This window comes from Sturnira hondurensis, unplaced genomic scaffold, assembly GCF_014824575.4.
Source record: "Sturnira hondurensis isolate 20B ecotype Veracruz unplaced genomic scaffold, ASM1482457v3 Scaffold0001872, whole genome shotgun sequence".
In the NCBI taxonomy this organism is placed as follows: Eukaryota; Metazoa; Chordata; class Mammalia; order Chiroptera; family Phyllostomidae; genus Sturnira; species Sturnira hondurensis.
This window is the reverse complement of record NW_028074503.1, coordinates 13,220,780-13,238,264: the sequence shown is the minus strand read 5'-3', so window position 1 is coordinate 13,238,264 and position 17,485 is coordinate 13,220,780. Positions and strand designations below refer to the sequence as shown.

Sequence of the window (17,485 nt, the reverse complement as noted above, 5' to 3'; positions counted from 1 at the left end):
AAAAAGTTTGAACCAAAAGAGCAATGCAGATACAAAATGAGCCCACAAAATGTTCAAAATTATTAACTATTCAAAACTGCAAATTAAAGCCACCATGAAACACCACTATGCACTGATGTAAATCCTAACAGAAAAAAAGAAAAATATCAAGTGACGACAAGGAACTGGAGCAATGGGAACTCTAACACATCCTAGAGCGAATGCAAAATGGCAAGGCCACCCTGGAAACCAGTCTGCAGTTTCTTCCCTGAGACATCAGCAATCCTGTTCTTAGCTTTTACTGAAAAGAAAGAAAGATACATGTCTACACAAAGACCCGCACAACTCTTTATAGCAACTTAATCATAATCTTTAATATGTGGAAATATTCCAAATGCCCATCACTTGAATGGACAAATCGTGATGTATCTACACAATGAACTACTATCCAGCAAACCAGCAATTAAAAAGAACAAACTCTTGATTGGCATGCAATAATATAGATGAATCTCAAAAGTGAAAGTACGCAGTCACAAAGGGCTGCATACCACATTGTATGATTCCATTCGTACAACATCCTGGAAAAGGCAAAGCTATGCAAACACCAATCAGATCAGTAGTTACCTGGGGCTGGGAAGAAAGTAGGGGATTGTACTCAAAGAGGCATGAAAGAATTTGTGATGGTGAAAACATTCCACATCTTGTTTGTGGTGGTATGACTATGTCCATTTGTCCAAACAGAGAAAATTATACCTAAAAAGCTGAATTTTACAGTATGTAAATTCAACCTCAATATACTAAAAACCATAAATATGGGGGTGGGGAAAATTGTATATTTTCTCAAATGACACATGCTATAATTTATCTTGGAAGTCACTACAAGTTTTGTTTTGTCACAACCACAGTAGATCAAAAGTTTCCATCTGAAATGCATTTAAGCTATAAAAGTCAGAATTAATGTCAAAATACAGTGATCAATTAAATTAGTAAACTTCTGATCCTACTTACATGTGATACGCCAAGTTTTTCCAAAGATTTTTCTAGGGCTAAATAATTATTTTCTCCTACCCTTCATACTTCTAGCCAAGGCTCTCCATAAATCTCAAGCCCTAACAAGAAGGGTCTCAGCCCAAGAGAACCATTAAAAGAGACTCTAGGGTACATCGAGGAGCTCACCTCCCCTCTCCTAAGAACACAGCACTCTGGAGGCTTCCAGTCCAGAGGGTGGATGGGTACACGCGGTACTCTCATCCCACAACCACGTCAAAATTACAGCTGAACTACAGAACCACCATTCAGGAATGCCTGAAATCTTGGTGAACAGAAGTCCCGTAACTAAAGATACAAAGAAGCAGCAGCCACAGAGTGATCAGTTAGACACGACTGGTAGGAGAGGTGCAGACACGAAATGAACTGGTCCTATGCCCACAGGACATAGTGTGGAGGATAAAAATCAGGTGTATCTTGGCTGCAAGGCCCCACCCTGAGGAGCAAGGGGTCCTAGTCCAACATCAGCGCCCCAAGGCCCAGGGTTCCAGTGCCAGAAAGATAAGTCCCTATGACTTCTGGCTGTGAAAACCAGTGGGGATTACAGCTGAATGAGGAGAACGACTTCTGGAATCCCAGGCATTCCTCTTAAAGGGCCCATGCATGGACTTAAATGCAATCACTTTGAGCCCCAGTGCTGGGGCAGCAGCTTGAAAGATGCCAGGAACATATGAGGAGGAACTGAATTATTTGGCTCTGAGTAAGGGCTAGAGGGGCAGCTTTCTCCCAGACAGAAGAAGCTTTTGATCCTTTAAAAAAAATATTTATTTATTTTAATTGTTGTTCAAGTACAGTTTTCTTTTACTCCCATCCCAGCCCACCCTCCCAGCGCTCCCCACCTCCCTCCCATTTCTACCTTAGTTTTTGTCCATGTGTCCTTTATACTTATTCCTGTAAACCCTTCTCCCTTCCCCCTGAAATTCCCTCCTCTCTCCCCTCTGGTCACTGTCAACCTGTTCTGTATTTCAGTGTCTTCGGTTATATTTTGCTTGCTTGTTTGTTTTGTTTAGATTCCTGTTAAAGGTGAGATCATATGGTAGTTGCCTTTCGCCACCTGGCTTATTTCACTCAGCATAATGCTTTCCAGTTCCATCCATGCCGTTGCAAAGGGTAGGAGCTCCTTCTTTCTTTCTGCTGCATAGAATTCCATTGTGTAAATGTACCATAGTTTTTTGATCCATTCATTTACTGATGGGCACTAACGTTGCTTCCAACAATAGCCAAGTGTCAGAAGCCTTTGATCCTTTGTCAAGACCGCCCATCACAGACAGACAGGTGCTGTATCTGATTCTCCATCAATCTGGTTAACACTGTCCACCCTGTCCTGTGATTCTCTGATACCCCACCCCACCGAACTTCCAGGCCCACCCAAGCCATTTCCAGTGGAACAGCCCAACAAATGGCCTGTCTTGGCTCATACTCACACTTTGCTAAAATCTCTCAAAGGTTCACCAGTCCCAAATAAGCAACATCTTATTTTACCCAACTTCTATCTGATACAACATGGATAGATACACCAAGTTTGGGGAAATAAATCAGCTTCTTCCCAAAATTAATCTATAAATTTAATACAATTTTCTATTGAGGTAAAACTATAAATTAATATAATTCTAACCTACACACAAATGAGGCTTCGGGAAATGGGTTTATTTGAAAGCAGAAGCACCGAAAGCCATGTGGCGTTCAGAACAAACCTGCACTTGCGTGGGATGCTGGAAAGGCACTACAAGAAGTCAGAGTTGCAAACTGGTCCCCTTTCCACACGGTAAAACACAGTTAGACCTCACCTCATACCAATACCAAACCTGTGAACAGAATGTAACTGAAGCCACAGTTGTTAAAGTAGCAACTATTTTGGGCCTATTACCTAGTGGCTATGGTAAGAATGGCTACCGTACCTTAAATTTCAATATTATAGTCTCCACTTCCTATAAAGTATTTAGGCCAACATTTCTGCCACTGCCTTTGGGTCAAGTGATTATTAAGATTTAGCACTGAGAAGACTCATTCACTAGTAAAACCCAATTTTCAGGTATTAGTATATTCTTATTTTACCTGAGTTAATGACAAAAAATTAATAAAAACCAATGCAAAACCCCTGCACAAAATGATGTTCACATTCCATATAAATGTGGATCTTCTCTAACTCTATTTCTCAAGTGTTACCCTGAGTTCAGGTGTTAGGGGAACAGGCTTATCATTTGGGATACTAATGGTATTGACTCCTATAAAATTTATTGGCACAAATATTTCAATGCAGAGCATTCAATGTTTGGTATACTAAGTGGAATGTCACTTTCTAAAGTAATAAGCTGACTTAATTTCTAGCAATATTTTAAAAGCTTTATGTATTTTTTCTAGTTATAAAGTACAATTATATATGCTCAGTGCAAAGAACCTGGCAAGCACAGATGCAAAATCATCTATAAACCCTAATAGTTAAACACTCCTACTACCAATGGGTTAAGTGTTCTTTCATTCAGAATAGATAGTAGAATGTTACGTTTTAATGCAAATCTGTAATATCTACTTTGCCTTATTTTTTGTCTTAAATGTACTTATCAGGAAGAAAAAGGATGGGTGTGACCATAAACGGTTAGTGGAGGAGGGAGATCTTCGTGGTGATGCTATATTTTGATTTTTTAAAAAGTAATATGCTTAACAGACCTTTCTAACCCTCTTCCTACCCCAACCACTGAGCATCATGTCTTAGGTAGTATCAAATGTCTTAAAGGTCATTTTAAAATAGCCCTGATATTCATAAAACTATGTGAAATGCCACATAGTGTTTAATATTTAAAGAATAGACATAAAATAGATACAACGAAGGTGGCTTCCTGCCTCATGATTCAGACTTTTGCTCTCCCTGCTCTCCCCAAAGGGCTTTTCTGGTAAGAGACTCAGCCCCCCAGCCACAGCACAGTCAAATGGCCCAGCCAGGCCAACCACAGGGCCTTAACCCGTAGTTTCCTGAGTCACAGAGCTGGAGGCCCGCGCATCTAGGACTGCAGCTGCAACACTGCCTGACACACAAAGCCCGCCTGAAGTCTAAGAGAATGAGGACAAGCAGAGGCATACAGAACAAGAGGCAGAGGGTCCTGATGGTGACCAAATCCCTGACTCTTTTTTGGCTTTTGCGAGCACTCAGGAATCCTCCTATTAATCCCCTTTTCTGTGTAAGAGAGTTTTAATGGGTTCCTGAGATGACCAGAATGCCTGGGACAGCAGGGGTGGGAAGGGGAACTTATAGGTCATGGGTGTCAAACTCATTTTGACCAGGGGCCACATCAGCCTTGCAGTCGCCTTCAAAGGGTGGAATGTAATTTTAGGACTATATAAATGTAACTACTCCTTAACTAAGGGCAAGGAGCTCAGTGATGTCGCCGGGTAGAAATAAGGTGCTGGGATAAAACAAGGTGGAGGGCCAGATTCAGCCCTTGGGCTTTGTGTTTGCTACCTGTGTTGTAGGTAAATTAAACAGGTCCACTGATGAGACTCCCCTCTACTAGTCATAAGCAATTATACATAATAAGACAGACTACATTACTTGAAAAGATACTTTTTATGCCTCAAATTACAAATATCAAATATCATATGTATGAAACTCACCACAGAAATAAAGAATCAGCCCTGACTGGTGTGGCTCAGTAGATTGAGTATTGTTCTGTGAACCAAATAGTCGCTGGTTCAATTCCCATTCAGGGCACATGCCTGCTTGTGGGCCAGGTACTCAGTAGGGGGGCACATGAGAGGCAACCACACACAGATGTTTCTTTTCCCCCCTCTCTAAAAAAATAAAACCCTTAAAAAAAAAGGGATCGCAATACAACACATATCTACCACCCAGTGAAGAACAAGTAACATTACCTTTCATGTTCCCTCCCCAATCCATTTCTTCCCCAGCTCTCCAATGGCAACCTCTATACCGAATTCCTCTACATTTTCCTGATGGTTTTTAACCTCACTGGTATCCTAACAACGCCTTGTTTACATTTGTTTCTGAAGTGCTTATAAATACAAAAATCTGACACTTGCTTTTTTCCCTAACACTGTGTTCCTGAGATCCACCCATATGTTGCATACAGTTGTAGTTAATTCATTTTCACTACTGAATAGTATTCCACTGGCCAAACATACCACTGTTTATCCATTCTACTCTAATGGATATTTGGTTCTGTATAGGCTTCTGTTATTACAAGCAGTACTGCTGTGAATATTCCTGAACATACTTCCTGGTACACATGCAAATATAGTGGTACCTCGGTTCTCGTCGTTAATTTGTTCCAGAACTTGAGATGAGTGCCGAAACTGATGAATACCAAAACCGACTCATACAAGTTCTAGCAAGTGCCGTAAATCCCAAACAAGCACAGAGTGCTGAAACATTTTTTTCTTGTCAAAATGCAATGGAGTAGAGGGCTTGACGAGTTCTGAAGTCTATGAGTACCGAGGTATAACTGCATATTTATGTATGTCAGGGGCTGGTAAATTTCCTCTGGGAAAGGTCGGGTGGTAAATATTTTAGGCTCTGGGGCACCTCTGTTGCAACCACTGAACTCTGGTACCATGTAAGCAGTGTGAATGGTGTGTAAACAGGTTACTGTAACAGTATTTCAACAGAACTTTATTTACAGGCTCTGAAATTTGCTTGTCACATAATTTTTATATCATAAATTATAAAACATTACTTTAATTTTTTAACCACTTAAAAATGTTTAAAAACCTTAACTCTGAGCCCTGATTTAGAGTATATCCTTGGGGGTATTGGGTCATAGTGTATGCATAGTTTAAACATGACTAATTACGACCGGTTTGTTTTCCCAGGTGGTTGAAGTAAAACAAAATGCAAAATGAGAGTTCTGGATGTGTTATGTCCGTGGCAACACTTGATGATGTCAAACTTTTTTGGGGGGGGACAATCTGGTGGGTGTGTAATTGGTACCTTCATGTATTTTAATTTTTTTCCTTTTTACTTAATTTATTGGGGGTGACATTGGTTACAAAATTATATAGGAGTCAGGTGCACAATTCTCCAACACATCATCTGTATACTTTATTGCGTATTCACCAACCCAAGGTCTCTGTCCATCACCATTTATCCCAAGCCCTCCTCCCCGCAGCAATCATAGTGTTTTGTAAGCCCAACCATGCTCAGTCATGAGGTTTTCTTCTTTTTTTCTCTATCCCTTTACACTCCAGCCCCCATTTCATGCACTTTAATTTTCATTTCCCCACAACCTATGACTTTACTGGCCATTCTATTTATTCTGCCTATTTAAGTCTAGTTCACTTTTCTACTGGGTGAGTTGTTTTGTCTTTTCCCTATCAGTTTGTAAAGCTTTCTCTACGATCTGGATTATAATCTTGTATAACTATCTTTTCCCAATTTAAAGCTTCTCTTCCTGATAAGATCTGTCCTTTATGGTCCACATTTTCTGAGCTTTAAATTCTTCTCTATCTAGAAAATATTCTAAAGTTTTATGCAATCTCTACTTATGCCTTAAGTAGAGATTCAATGTCATTTTCTCCCATGTGGATAACCACTGTTGCAGTACTATTTATGCAAAGTTCATCCTTTCTCTGATGGCATGCAATGCCAGCTTCATCACAGACGGGGTTTCCAGGATTCTGTATTCAGCTCCACGGGTCTATCTATCTCCACACCACATCAGGGTCAACTATTAAAGCTTTACAGTAATTCCTGATTCATGGTAAAGCAAGCCTTTTCACCTTTCTCTACTTCTTGAGGAAGGCCTTGAGTACTCTTAACCTACTTGCCTTCCTTAGCAATAATGACCATTTAAAAGTGACCATTGCAAAAGAAATTAGTAGTTGAAACTGTCTACTATCATGATGGTGGCCAATTCTTCTGAGAAAATAAATTTAAAAAATCAGAAGAATAATTTTTTAAGAGCTGGTAAATAAGGAAGGAATTAAACTCAATCTTAATAGTTAAGTTAAAAAAATGTTTTTCAAACAACACCATTTACAAAATAACTTCTATGTCTACTATATTGTGTTCCTTAAAAAAGTTTCAGTACTTTAGAGTCACAACTAATTCCAGTCGCTCTGGATTACGTACTGAGTTCTGGCCAACTATGTTCTTGATACCGTGTCAGATACTGTGTGTGTGGCACAAACATAAAGCCAATGATCCACACAACGGAAGCTCTTATCACACCATTAATCACCAGTCTGAGACACTCCATTCACATTATGAGAGAAATATCAATTCAGGAAACATGGCAGGAAGAAGACATCCAGATAGGGAAGTTTCTAAACAGGTTTTATCAGAAGGCACTATAAGATACTAAACTTTGTGCAAGGTTTTCTGTAAAGTAAATTTTTTCTATGGTTGTTTTCTGTCTCTCCTCTACCTAAAACCCTTTATGGCTTCCTCTTGTCCCTCCATTTTCTTAAAAATACTGTTTACCATCCCTGGCTGGTGAAGCTCACTGGATTGAGTGTGGGCCTGTGAAGCAAAGGGTCACCGGTTCAATTCCCAGTCAGGGCACATGCCTGGGTTGCAGGCCAGGTTCCCAGTAGGGGACACATGAGAGGCAACCACACATTGATGTTTCTCTCCCACTCTTTCTCCTTCCTGTCCCCTCTCTCTATAAATAAATAAATAAAATATTTTTAAAAAAGAACACTGTTTACTGCAGGACCCAAACCTGGGTGTCCTCACTGAAGAAAGTCTGTGCTGAAGTAAGTTAGGGGAATGCTGTATGCTTTCTTTGCCCAGGAAGATTCATACTGTATATCATCGCAGTGAAGTTTCTGTGAAGTTCTGTAATAAGGAAACCTATTTAACGGTATTAATGCCAAGCTTCTCATTTTCAAGCATGAAATTTTCCCATATACTTCATCTTTCTTTCTTGTCTGACATAAAGCAGGTTTCACATGGCAAAAAATAAAGTGGTAGAAATTGGTTTCGAATCCTGAAATCAGGCAATTTTAAACTATAGGTTATTTTATTTTTGCAAAACTGGTATATCTGTAAATCTGTAAATTCTGTAAAAAAGAGATTCCATTCTGTTTATAAGTCCCTCACCAGGAAGGCCTTCATGAAGTGAAGGTTAATTCTAATATCTTGATCTGTTTTAAGTTCATATTTCTGTTTTGTTCCTTAAGATAACATATACCAGGACAGAACAAACAGTTTTAGACAAAAATGGGAAATCCCAAAGTCACCATTATATAAATCCCTAAAAGAAAATAATCTACAAACTCCCCCTTTAGAGAAGTGAAATTTGTCAACTATTTCTACTATCAATTATTTTTCTAAGTTTAGAATATCACATTCTAAATACTATATCAGCGCTAAATACTACACTGAGTGAGTGCAACACTATTTCACGTAGGATACTGAGAGGAAGGAGTTAACACAGCAGGTCTCTTTTACTCAGTCCTTGCTAATCTCTGGGGGAATGCCTGGAGCCATAGCAACCACCCCTGGACAAACTCTGAGAACTAAACGCCCATGGTCACAGTCACTGGTTAAGGATATCAGACGCAGTGGGTCAGGATGGACCAGGATGTTAGCATGTAATCATTAAGACTTATGATGTGTACCTGGCATCTGTTCTGGGTTCTAAGTTTCAGTTACCAGGGCTGGCCATATGGCAGAAATGTGCCTATGTGACCCGCTTCCTATCAACACTCATGTGCTTCTATAGGGAGAGACATCTTATACACGTCTCTATCATTCATAGCTAGAGAGGAAATTGGGTCCATGTAATTTTTGTAGTGGAAAGACTTAGAAGTCTGTGCTAGATTTCTCTAGCATTCACCTATACACATCTTTTTCCTGCTGTACCTGCATTGTAACCTCTGCTGTAATAAACCTTCACCTTGAGTACAACATTACACTGAGCTGTGTGAGTCCTTCCAGCAAATCAAACTAGTGAGTAATCATGGGATCTGCAAAACAAACACCATTAAAGAATTTTGTTGGCCATTACCTACTTCTCTCATTTTTCAGAAGCTAAATGATCATAATCATAATCTCTTTAAATGAATAAATCAATATACAGGATAAAAGTTAACACAGGCTCTGGCTTCCTATCTCAGTTGGTTAGAGTGTTGTCCCAATTTGCCAAGGTTGCAGGTTCGATCTCCAGTCAGGGCATATACAAGAATCAACCATTGAAGGCATAAATAAGTGGAACAACAAACTGACCTCTCTTAAAATAAAAGTTAACACAGTAGACCTGAGACTGCTATCTCCAGAAAGACTTGGTTGCAAGGCTGGCCCTCGGCTGGCATCTGGGAACTTGAATAATCAACAGTTCCCAGTATTGATATAAAGCTTACCCTAAATGGTAAGTGTGCCTCATCGAGTGCCTAAACTGTCTGTACAAAGAGTGTAATTTATGCAAAACACCAGCTTTCCTTCTTGGAGCCTGCAATTTTTGTACATGTTAGGCAGAGGATGCCTCCATCACAAACCCTAATACAAACACTGGCAAGGAATCTAATGACTTTCCCTAGTTGATGGCACGTGCTGTCACAGTTCACGGCTGGAGGACTAAAGCACAGCCTGAGTGACCCCACTGGGAGAGGACTCTTTGGAAGCCTGTGCCTGGTCTCCTCCAGTCTTCACTTCCATCCCTTTTCCTTTAATACTGCTTTGTTTCCTTTCGATGTAATAAATCTTAGCCATTATTATCGCCAGAGCCAATCACTGAACCTCAAAGCTCAAATTTGGGAAGCCCTTACACAGTCAACATATTGAAACAAAAGTGGGTGTCTATTAGGTCAAATGCTGAAATTAAAATTTGGGTTCAAATTTCAAAACATATTAGTTACATGATCATATTAGTTACATGATCCTACAAACACAGGCCTCTTTATTCCTCTGAGAAAAAAACATGCCCACTTTACAGTCAGTCCCATTACACAAAATTAAATGGGTAATGCACAACACACTCAGATGACACAGTACACAGTAATATTAAATAGTATTTCTAGAGGTGCTTTCTTAGATGAAATAAATATTTGGGAACCTTTTATATTTGTACTGATGCAGTGAGAACACAACCAACGGTTTGGAGTACTGAAGAGACAGGGTCAGAGACAAACTTCAACCACGTGTCTTCAACACTGGCTCTGCGAGTGATCACCAGTCCATGCGACAGGATTACTGGGTGGAGTCCAGCATGTAAAACCCTGTATAACCAGTGTCTCTTTATTTCTAAACCTGTTCTTCATTTAACCTTCAAATTAACCTCTGTAATGAGAAGTAAATGCACTAATTAATTAGTACGGGGCTATGCTTGGTAGTTGAATTTCTCAAAATACTAAAACGGAATTTTAGGACAAGCCATTTTCTTGTGTGCACATGAGACATAAAGTCCAATCAACAAAAATTCGAAACCTCTGGAGCTGTAAGAACAAACCCCAACGTAAAAAGAAGTGGAACCCTGAAGTCATTCATTCCTGGCTATCAACTTACCCCACAGAGGCTTTTCAAATGAAATCATATCCCAAATCCATATGTCCCACATCTCCTGTTGAAAAATAAATTTCTTATAATCAGATTTTACAGAATAACTATCCTCCCCCCTCCCCTCAGCCCCCTACTCCACCGGCCCACAGGCCAACTGCCACTGCCCAATGCTGCACACACATGGTACCTGGCACACCACGTGTTCAGTTCATGTTAATTTATGAATGAGCGAGTCAATGAATAAAGTATTACCGGAACCAACACCAAGATCAATGGGAATTGAGCCTCCTCTTATAAATCTATGAGGATAGCCCTGGCTGGTGTGGCTCAGTGGACTGAGCACTAGACCATGAACCTAAAGGTTGCTGCTCTGATTCCCAGTTGGGGCACATGCCTGGTTTGCTGGCCAGATCCCTCACTGGGGGTATGTGAGTGGCAACAGATGGATGTATCTGTCACACACTGATGTTTCTCTCCCTCTCTTTCCCCCTCCCTTTCCCTTGCTCCAAAAGTAAAGGAATAAAATCTTGGACTTCCGCCAAGATGGAGGCATAGGTGGAAACACTGTGCCTTCTCCCACAACCAAGTTTGAACACAACAAAGGTTTGGAGAACTAGGACACACCCAAAGACCAGAAAACGGAATTATACGGAAGTCCGACAACAACAAACCATTCAACGGGGACAGTAAGAGAGGCGGAGCCAGCAGTGGAGCTGGGTCGGGCAGGACAGATCCCCCGACCTAGGCGCGCAGGCAGCCCGGAACCAGTCGGGGTGTGGGGCAGACTGACTGCGGTCGCACATTCGAGCACAGTGAGACAGACCACACAGGCCCCAGGGGGCGAACCCAGTGGCGGAGGGCTGACGGCGGTGGCACACTCGAGTGCAGTGGAACGAAACGAGTGGGCCTGGTGACGGTGGTGGCTGCGGCACCTGGGCCGCGGCGGCAGGCGGCAGATGGGAAGCCATTGTCCCTCTTTGACCCCGCCCCCACATACAACGTCACAACCCAGAGACTTAGTTGCCCTATTCTAGTGAACACTTTAGGGCTCTGATCCTCCTACAGAACAGGCACGAACAGCCCAAAAGATGGTGCAAGAAGAACTCAAAGTCCCAGAGCCAATAACTCTAAGCGACCGAGAAATTGCCAGCCTCTCAGAAGCACAATTCAACACACTATTTATCAGGATGCTCACAGAACTGGTAGATTATAGTCACAAATTAGAGGAACATAGTCACAAATTAGAGGAACATATGAAGGCTAAACTAATTGAAATGAAGGGAGATGCACAGGAAACCAATAGTGATGGAAAGGAAACTGGGACTCAAATCAATGGAATGGACCAGAAGGAAGAACAAAACATCCCACCAGAAAGGAATGAAGAAATGAGAATTCAAAAAAATGAGGAGAGGCTTAGGAACCTCCAGGACATCTTTAAACGTTCCAACATCCGGATTATAGGGGTACCAGAAGGGGGAAAGAAACAGCCACGAGTGGAAAACGTATTTGAACAAATAATAAAGGAGAACTTCCCCAGTCTGGCAAAGGAAATAGACTTCCAGGAAATCCAGGAAGCTCAGAGAGTGCCAAAGAAGTTGGACCCAAGAAGGAACACACCAAGGCACATCATAATTACATTAGCCAAGACCAAAATGAAGGAGAGAATCCTAGAAGCAGCAAGGGATAAGGGGACAGTCACCTACAAAGGAGTACCCATCAGACTGTCAGCGGATTTCTCAAAAGAGACCTTACAGGCAAGAAGGGGCTGGAAAGAAGTATTCCAAGTCATGAAATCCAAAGACCTACAGCCAAGATTGCTTTATCCAGCAAAACTTTCATTTAGAATGGAAGGACAGATAAAGTGCTTCTCAGATAAGGTCAAGTTCAAGGAGTTCATCATCACCAAGCCCTTATTATATGAAATGCTAAAGGGACTTATATAAGAAAAAGAAGATGAAAAATATGAACAGTGAAAGGACAGCAAACACACAGTTATTAACAACCACACCTAAAACAAAAGCAAACCAAGAGGACAGCTAGATCAGGAGTGGAACCATAGAAATGAAGAACACAAGGAGGGTTAGAAACAGGGGGGTGGGAGGGGGAGAAGGGGGGAGAAGGTACAGAAAATAGCATAGATGGTAGGTAGAAAATAGATAGGGGGAGGGCGAGAATAGTGGGGGAAATATAGAATCTAAAGAACTTGAGACACGTGGTTATAAACTAAGGGGGGAGAATGGTGGGGGAGGGAGTGTGTGGGTGGAGGGGAATGAAGGGGGGAATAGAACAACTGTAATGGTATAATCAATAACATATATTTTAAAAAAAAAGGCTATGAGGCTATTAACTTGCCAGATCAGCAAGCCAAAGATATACAAGTAGCAGGTGTGGCAGACAGTGTTTGTTCCTTCCCCACCCTCAGATGCTATGCTTTTCAAGGCATTAGACCTGCAAATGAATTCAAATGATCATTCTTCTTGCCAGTGCACATGACCAAATTTAACCAGTGGACCTAAGGGGATGTCTGTTGGGAAGCATTCAGGAAAAGTTAGGCTCCCTCGGAGAGATGCTGAAGGAGGAACTAGACTTTTCCACCTCTGGACATTGTGTGTGTAAGATACATAAGCAGCACTGCGGCCACCCACTGCGGCCACCCCGAGGCCATGAGAGAAACTAACATGCCGAGGATGGCCAACTGGAAATGTGGAAAGCACATGGGGCCCTGATGGTATCCCAGGGTCGCTGAGCAGACAAACCCTGAAAAATCTCCTATTGTCTGTACTTCTTTTTAGGTGAGTTGAGGCAACCTGCACTGTTTAACCAGTTATTTCTGCTACTGTAGTCAAAAGCATCCCAATATACCACTCTGCAACCTACCATTACTGATTTAGATAGGCATGTACTCTGAAGAAAACAAATGATTTGTGAATCAGTGGAGAATCCAAATTAAGGAGTCTACTTTTAGAGGAGATAGGCAAAGAAGCAGAATTTCAATGAAAATTTAATAGTTACAAACTAGAACTCTGCATATAACATGCCCATCTTAGACTCAGCATTAATCTATCACAATCACATATCCCTACTTTATTCAAACTTTAAATAGCAAACATGTGCAAGACACTATGCCAAGTACTCCAATGTACATAAATATGAAACAGACCTAGGTCCCTGTCCTCAACAAGCTTGCAGTTTAGGCGGAGAGATGACAAGGCAAGGTTGTGTGGCACTTTACAATTTAACAAGTGTTTCTGCATCTTTGCACCAGGTGCTATGTTGTAAGAAGCTGTGTGCACAGAGGAGAGAAGGTGGTAGCAAGAGTGACTGGGGAACTCATCTGAGTTATAAAAAGGCAAAAGGACATTTCGAGTGGACAAAACTGTGTGAGCTGAAACAAGGAGGCAGGAAAGTACAGGGACTGTGGAGGAGACAGCAAGCAGAAAACCTGAGAGGTACGGTTAGGGGGTGAGCTCGGAACAGGGCAAATCTTGACTATCAGGCTAAGGAGTTTGAAGAGCAATGGTCACAGGAAGTTAACCCATGTTTTTACTTTTATTGCTTCAATATAAATGCCAAATCATCACAACAGAATACTGTGGTTTCATTATTCAGACACTAGAAAATATATTGCCACCATCCACAATGGAAAACCCAGGGATCCTGGGGAGCAGTTTCTGGCAAGAAAAGCAACAGGAAGGAACTTCCTCAAGGCCAGGGGCCCATGCTATTTTCTGGCCACAGAACCCCCACGGTCTCCAAGGTTTTGTTCTGTATTTTTTTCAAAAACACCAACTTTAGCCCTGAGTTCCCATGCCACCCTCTTCCCCTCAAATTATCACTCTCCTCTTTCTTTTACCACCTTCTGAACAAGCAGTCTTATTCTCTGTCTGTAATTTCTCAATTCCTCAACCCAGTGTAGTCTGGTTTCACTTCACAGAAACCACTGTGATGTCCCACCTGCCAACACCAATCTCTTTCTCAGGCTCTTTCCATCTGATTTCTCAGCCTACTAAATTATTTTTGAAATATGCATGTCATAAATAAAATATAACCTCTTCTTGTCTTTACTCCCAGGATCATTCCCTGTTCTTAACTTCTCTGATCGGGCGTCAGTCTTCTCTACCAGCTCATCCCACTCTGCTCTGGATCTGCTTCAGGTGCCTGACACTTCACACACCCTCCTTAGAAATCTGCCCGTTGTAAAGCTTCACCCACCACGAGCCCAAGGCTCCCATATCTGTGTCTTCCTCCCGGGACTCTCTGGTTGGACTACAAGCTCCTCCCGCACAGGAATTGTATTTTTCATACCTGAGCCCTAAAAGCCTAGGAACTATCTGAAGACAGCAGAAACACAAGCAAATAGGATCTCCACTGCAACATCATTCTTTAGTTTCCTAATGTTTACTTTCTATTCTAGTACCAAACACTAATTTGTACCATAATGTATGTTAATCAGTTTATCATCTTGTAAGCTTCATGAATGCACAGACTTTATTTAATTCTATTACAACAACACCTGGGATAGTACCTGACACATGGCAGGAGAGTTTAAAAATTATTTGTTAAATGAATGAAAGTACCAGAAAACAACACCATGTAAGAAGGAATAAAGGTAATTGAAATTAAAGCATTTTAAGGTGGTTGGGTTTAGGTATAGGGTAGAAATACTTAACTTAGATCTTTTAAGATAAAAATATTGTTAAAAAATTAAAAGTAACAACCAATTAATTAATGACAATGTGAAATTTGAGTTAAATGTAAAGAAATGAGTTAAAAACTTATGTCCAATGTGAAATTGTCTTTACTTAATTGAAAAACAGGAGTTGAAAAAAGGAGGAATAAGAAAATCAATCAATTCGAAAGAAAATGAGAAGGAAACTGAAAAACTCCATATATTTATAGAAAGCACAAAAAGAAAGACTAGGACTAAATTTCAGAACATAAGTAATTTTAAAAAAGACTAAATGTAGCCATTAAAAGATAACATGTCAGACTGAATCTTTTAAAGTAAAAGCTATATGCTATTTATGAGATAAACACTAAACACATAAGGATTCAGAAAAGTTAAGTGAAATCAACCTCACCAAGGAAAATACACAGATGGCAAATAAGCAGATCAGATTAAAAGATACTCCATGTCATATGTCATCAGGAAAATGCAGATTAAAACAATAACATGCCTTTACACACCCCTCAGAACAGCCAAACCCGGAACAGTATCAAAAGCCTGTGAGAAGCTGTCTCTTCTCCGATGAGAACTCTCTTCCACTGCTGGTGAGAATACAGAATGGGGCAGGCGCTTTGGAAGACGGCTTGGCAGTTTCTCACAAATGTATACACACGCTTACCACACCACCAGCAACATGCTCCTTGATATCTGCCCCAGGGAGTTAAAAACTTGTGTCCACATAAAAACCTGCACATGGATGTTCACAGTAATTTTATTTTTTTAAGATTTTATTTTTATTTATATTTAGAGCGAGAGGAAGGGAAGGAAAGAAACATCAATGTGTGGTTGCCTCTTGTGTGCCCCCAAGTGGGGATTTGGCCTGCAACCCATGCATGTGCCCTAACTGGGAATCGAACCAGTGACACTTTGGTTCACAGCCCACGCTCAATCCACTGAGCTACACCACTCGGTGAAGCTTTTTCTAAAAAAAATAATTTATTTATTTATTTTTAGAGAGAGGGGAAGAGAAGGAGAAAGAGTGGGAGAGAAACATCAATGTGCGTTTGCCTCTCATGAGTCCCGTACTGGGGACCTGGCCTGAAACCCAGGCATGTGCCCTGACTGGGAATCGAAAGAGCAACCCTTTGCTTCACAGGCCTGTGCTTAGTCCACTGAGCTACACCGACCAGGGCCAGTAACTTTACTTTTATTGCCGAAACTTGGAAGCAACCAAGGAGTCCCTTAGTAGGTGAATGGATAGACATCCAGACAATGAAATATTATTCAGCATTAAAAGGAAATGAGCTATGCCCTAATCAGTGTGGTTCAGTTGGTTGGGCGTCATCCCACAAAGGGTTGCCAGTTCAATTCCTGGTCAGGACACAAGCCTGGGCTGTGGGTCTGGTCCCTGGATGGGGCACATGCAGGAGGCAACCAATTGATAGAAACTGTAAATGCATAAGTGAAAAGAAGCCAATCTGGAAAGGCTACATACTATATGGTCCCAATTATATGACACTCTAGAAAGGGCAAGACTATGGTGACAAAAAAAAAGACTGTGGTAGCCAGGGGTAGTGTCAGGACAAATAAGCAAAGCAAAGAGGATTTTTAGAGCAGTGAAAATATACTGGATGGTATTATAATGATGGCTATATGTCATTATACATTGGTTTAAACCCACTGAATGGGCAACACCAAGAGTAACCCTTGGGAAAACGATGGACTTTGAGTGATTATGATGTGCCATTTCAGGATTATCCGTGATTCAAAAAAAAAAGTGCTACTCTGGTGAGTAATGCTTATAATGGCAGTGACTATGCATGTGTGGGGACAAAAAGTATATGTGAAATCTCTGTACCTTACAATTTTATGCTAAAGAACGGTCTGTTTAAAAAGCAAAAGCATGGGAGACTTATACATAAGTGGAATAGCCTATACTGGACTAACCCACCTATGAACAATGATTAGAAACTCTGGCCAAAATACAAACACAGCTATTTGAGAGCACTGAAAAGCACCCAAAAGGCAGAAACTAGAGAGATGCCAGCCCTTGAAATAGTGGAACTGTACTGGGTGAGATTTACCTGTACAGAGTTGCTCGCTAAGGGTAGGTACCAGCCTGAATTCAGTGTAGGTGAAACTCAAGAAGGAAGTCACAGTGTTATTGGATTGAGACACCAAAGGACAAAGTTTGGAGTTAGCAAACAGAAAACAGGGAGGGAAATCCTAGAAAATAGGATTTTCTAGAAAGTCCTAGAAAAATATATGTTTATAAACTCTACTACAATCCTTAGCTGAGCTTCAAAGCATACAACAAAGGAGAGAGTCCAGAGGCCCTAAAG

General features: G+C 41.0%; 1 protein-coding gene across 3 annotated transcripts in view; it reads right to left on the bottom strand.

The window, feature by feature from the left end:
• GALNT1 (polypeptide N-acetylgalactosaminyltransferase 1) overlaps nt 1-17,485 on the bottom strand; it is a 125,768-nt gene that overhangs the window by 70,312 nt on the left and 37,971 nt on the right. Inside the window, exon 3 of one of the 3 annotated variants that reach the window (XM_037032995.1) lies at nt 10,484-10,538. The exons of the other annotated variants lie outside the window; for them this stretch is intronic. The gene's annotated coding sequence lies outside the window, so the exon portion shown is untranslated. The remainder of the gene's footprint in view (nt 1-10,483; nt 10,539-17,485) is intronic. 3 annotated transcript variants of the gene reach the window in all.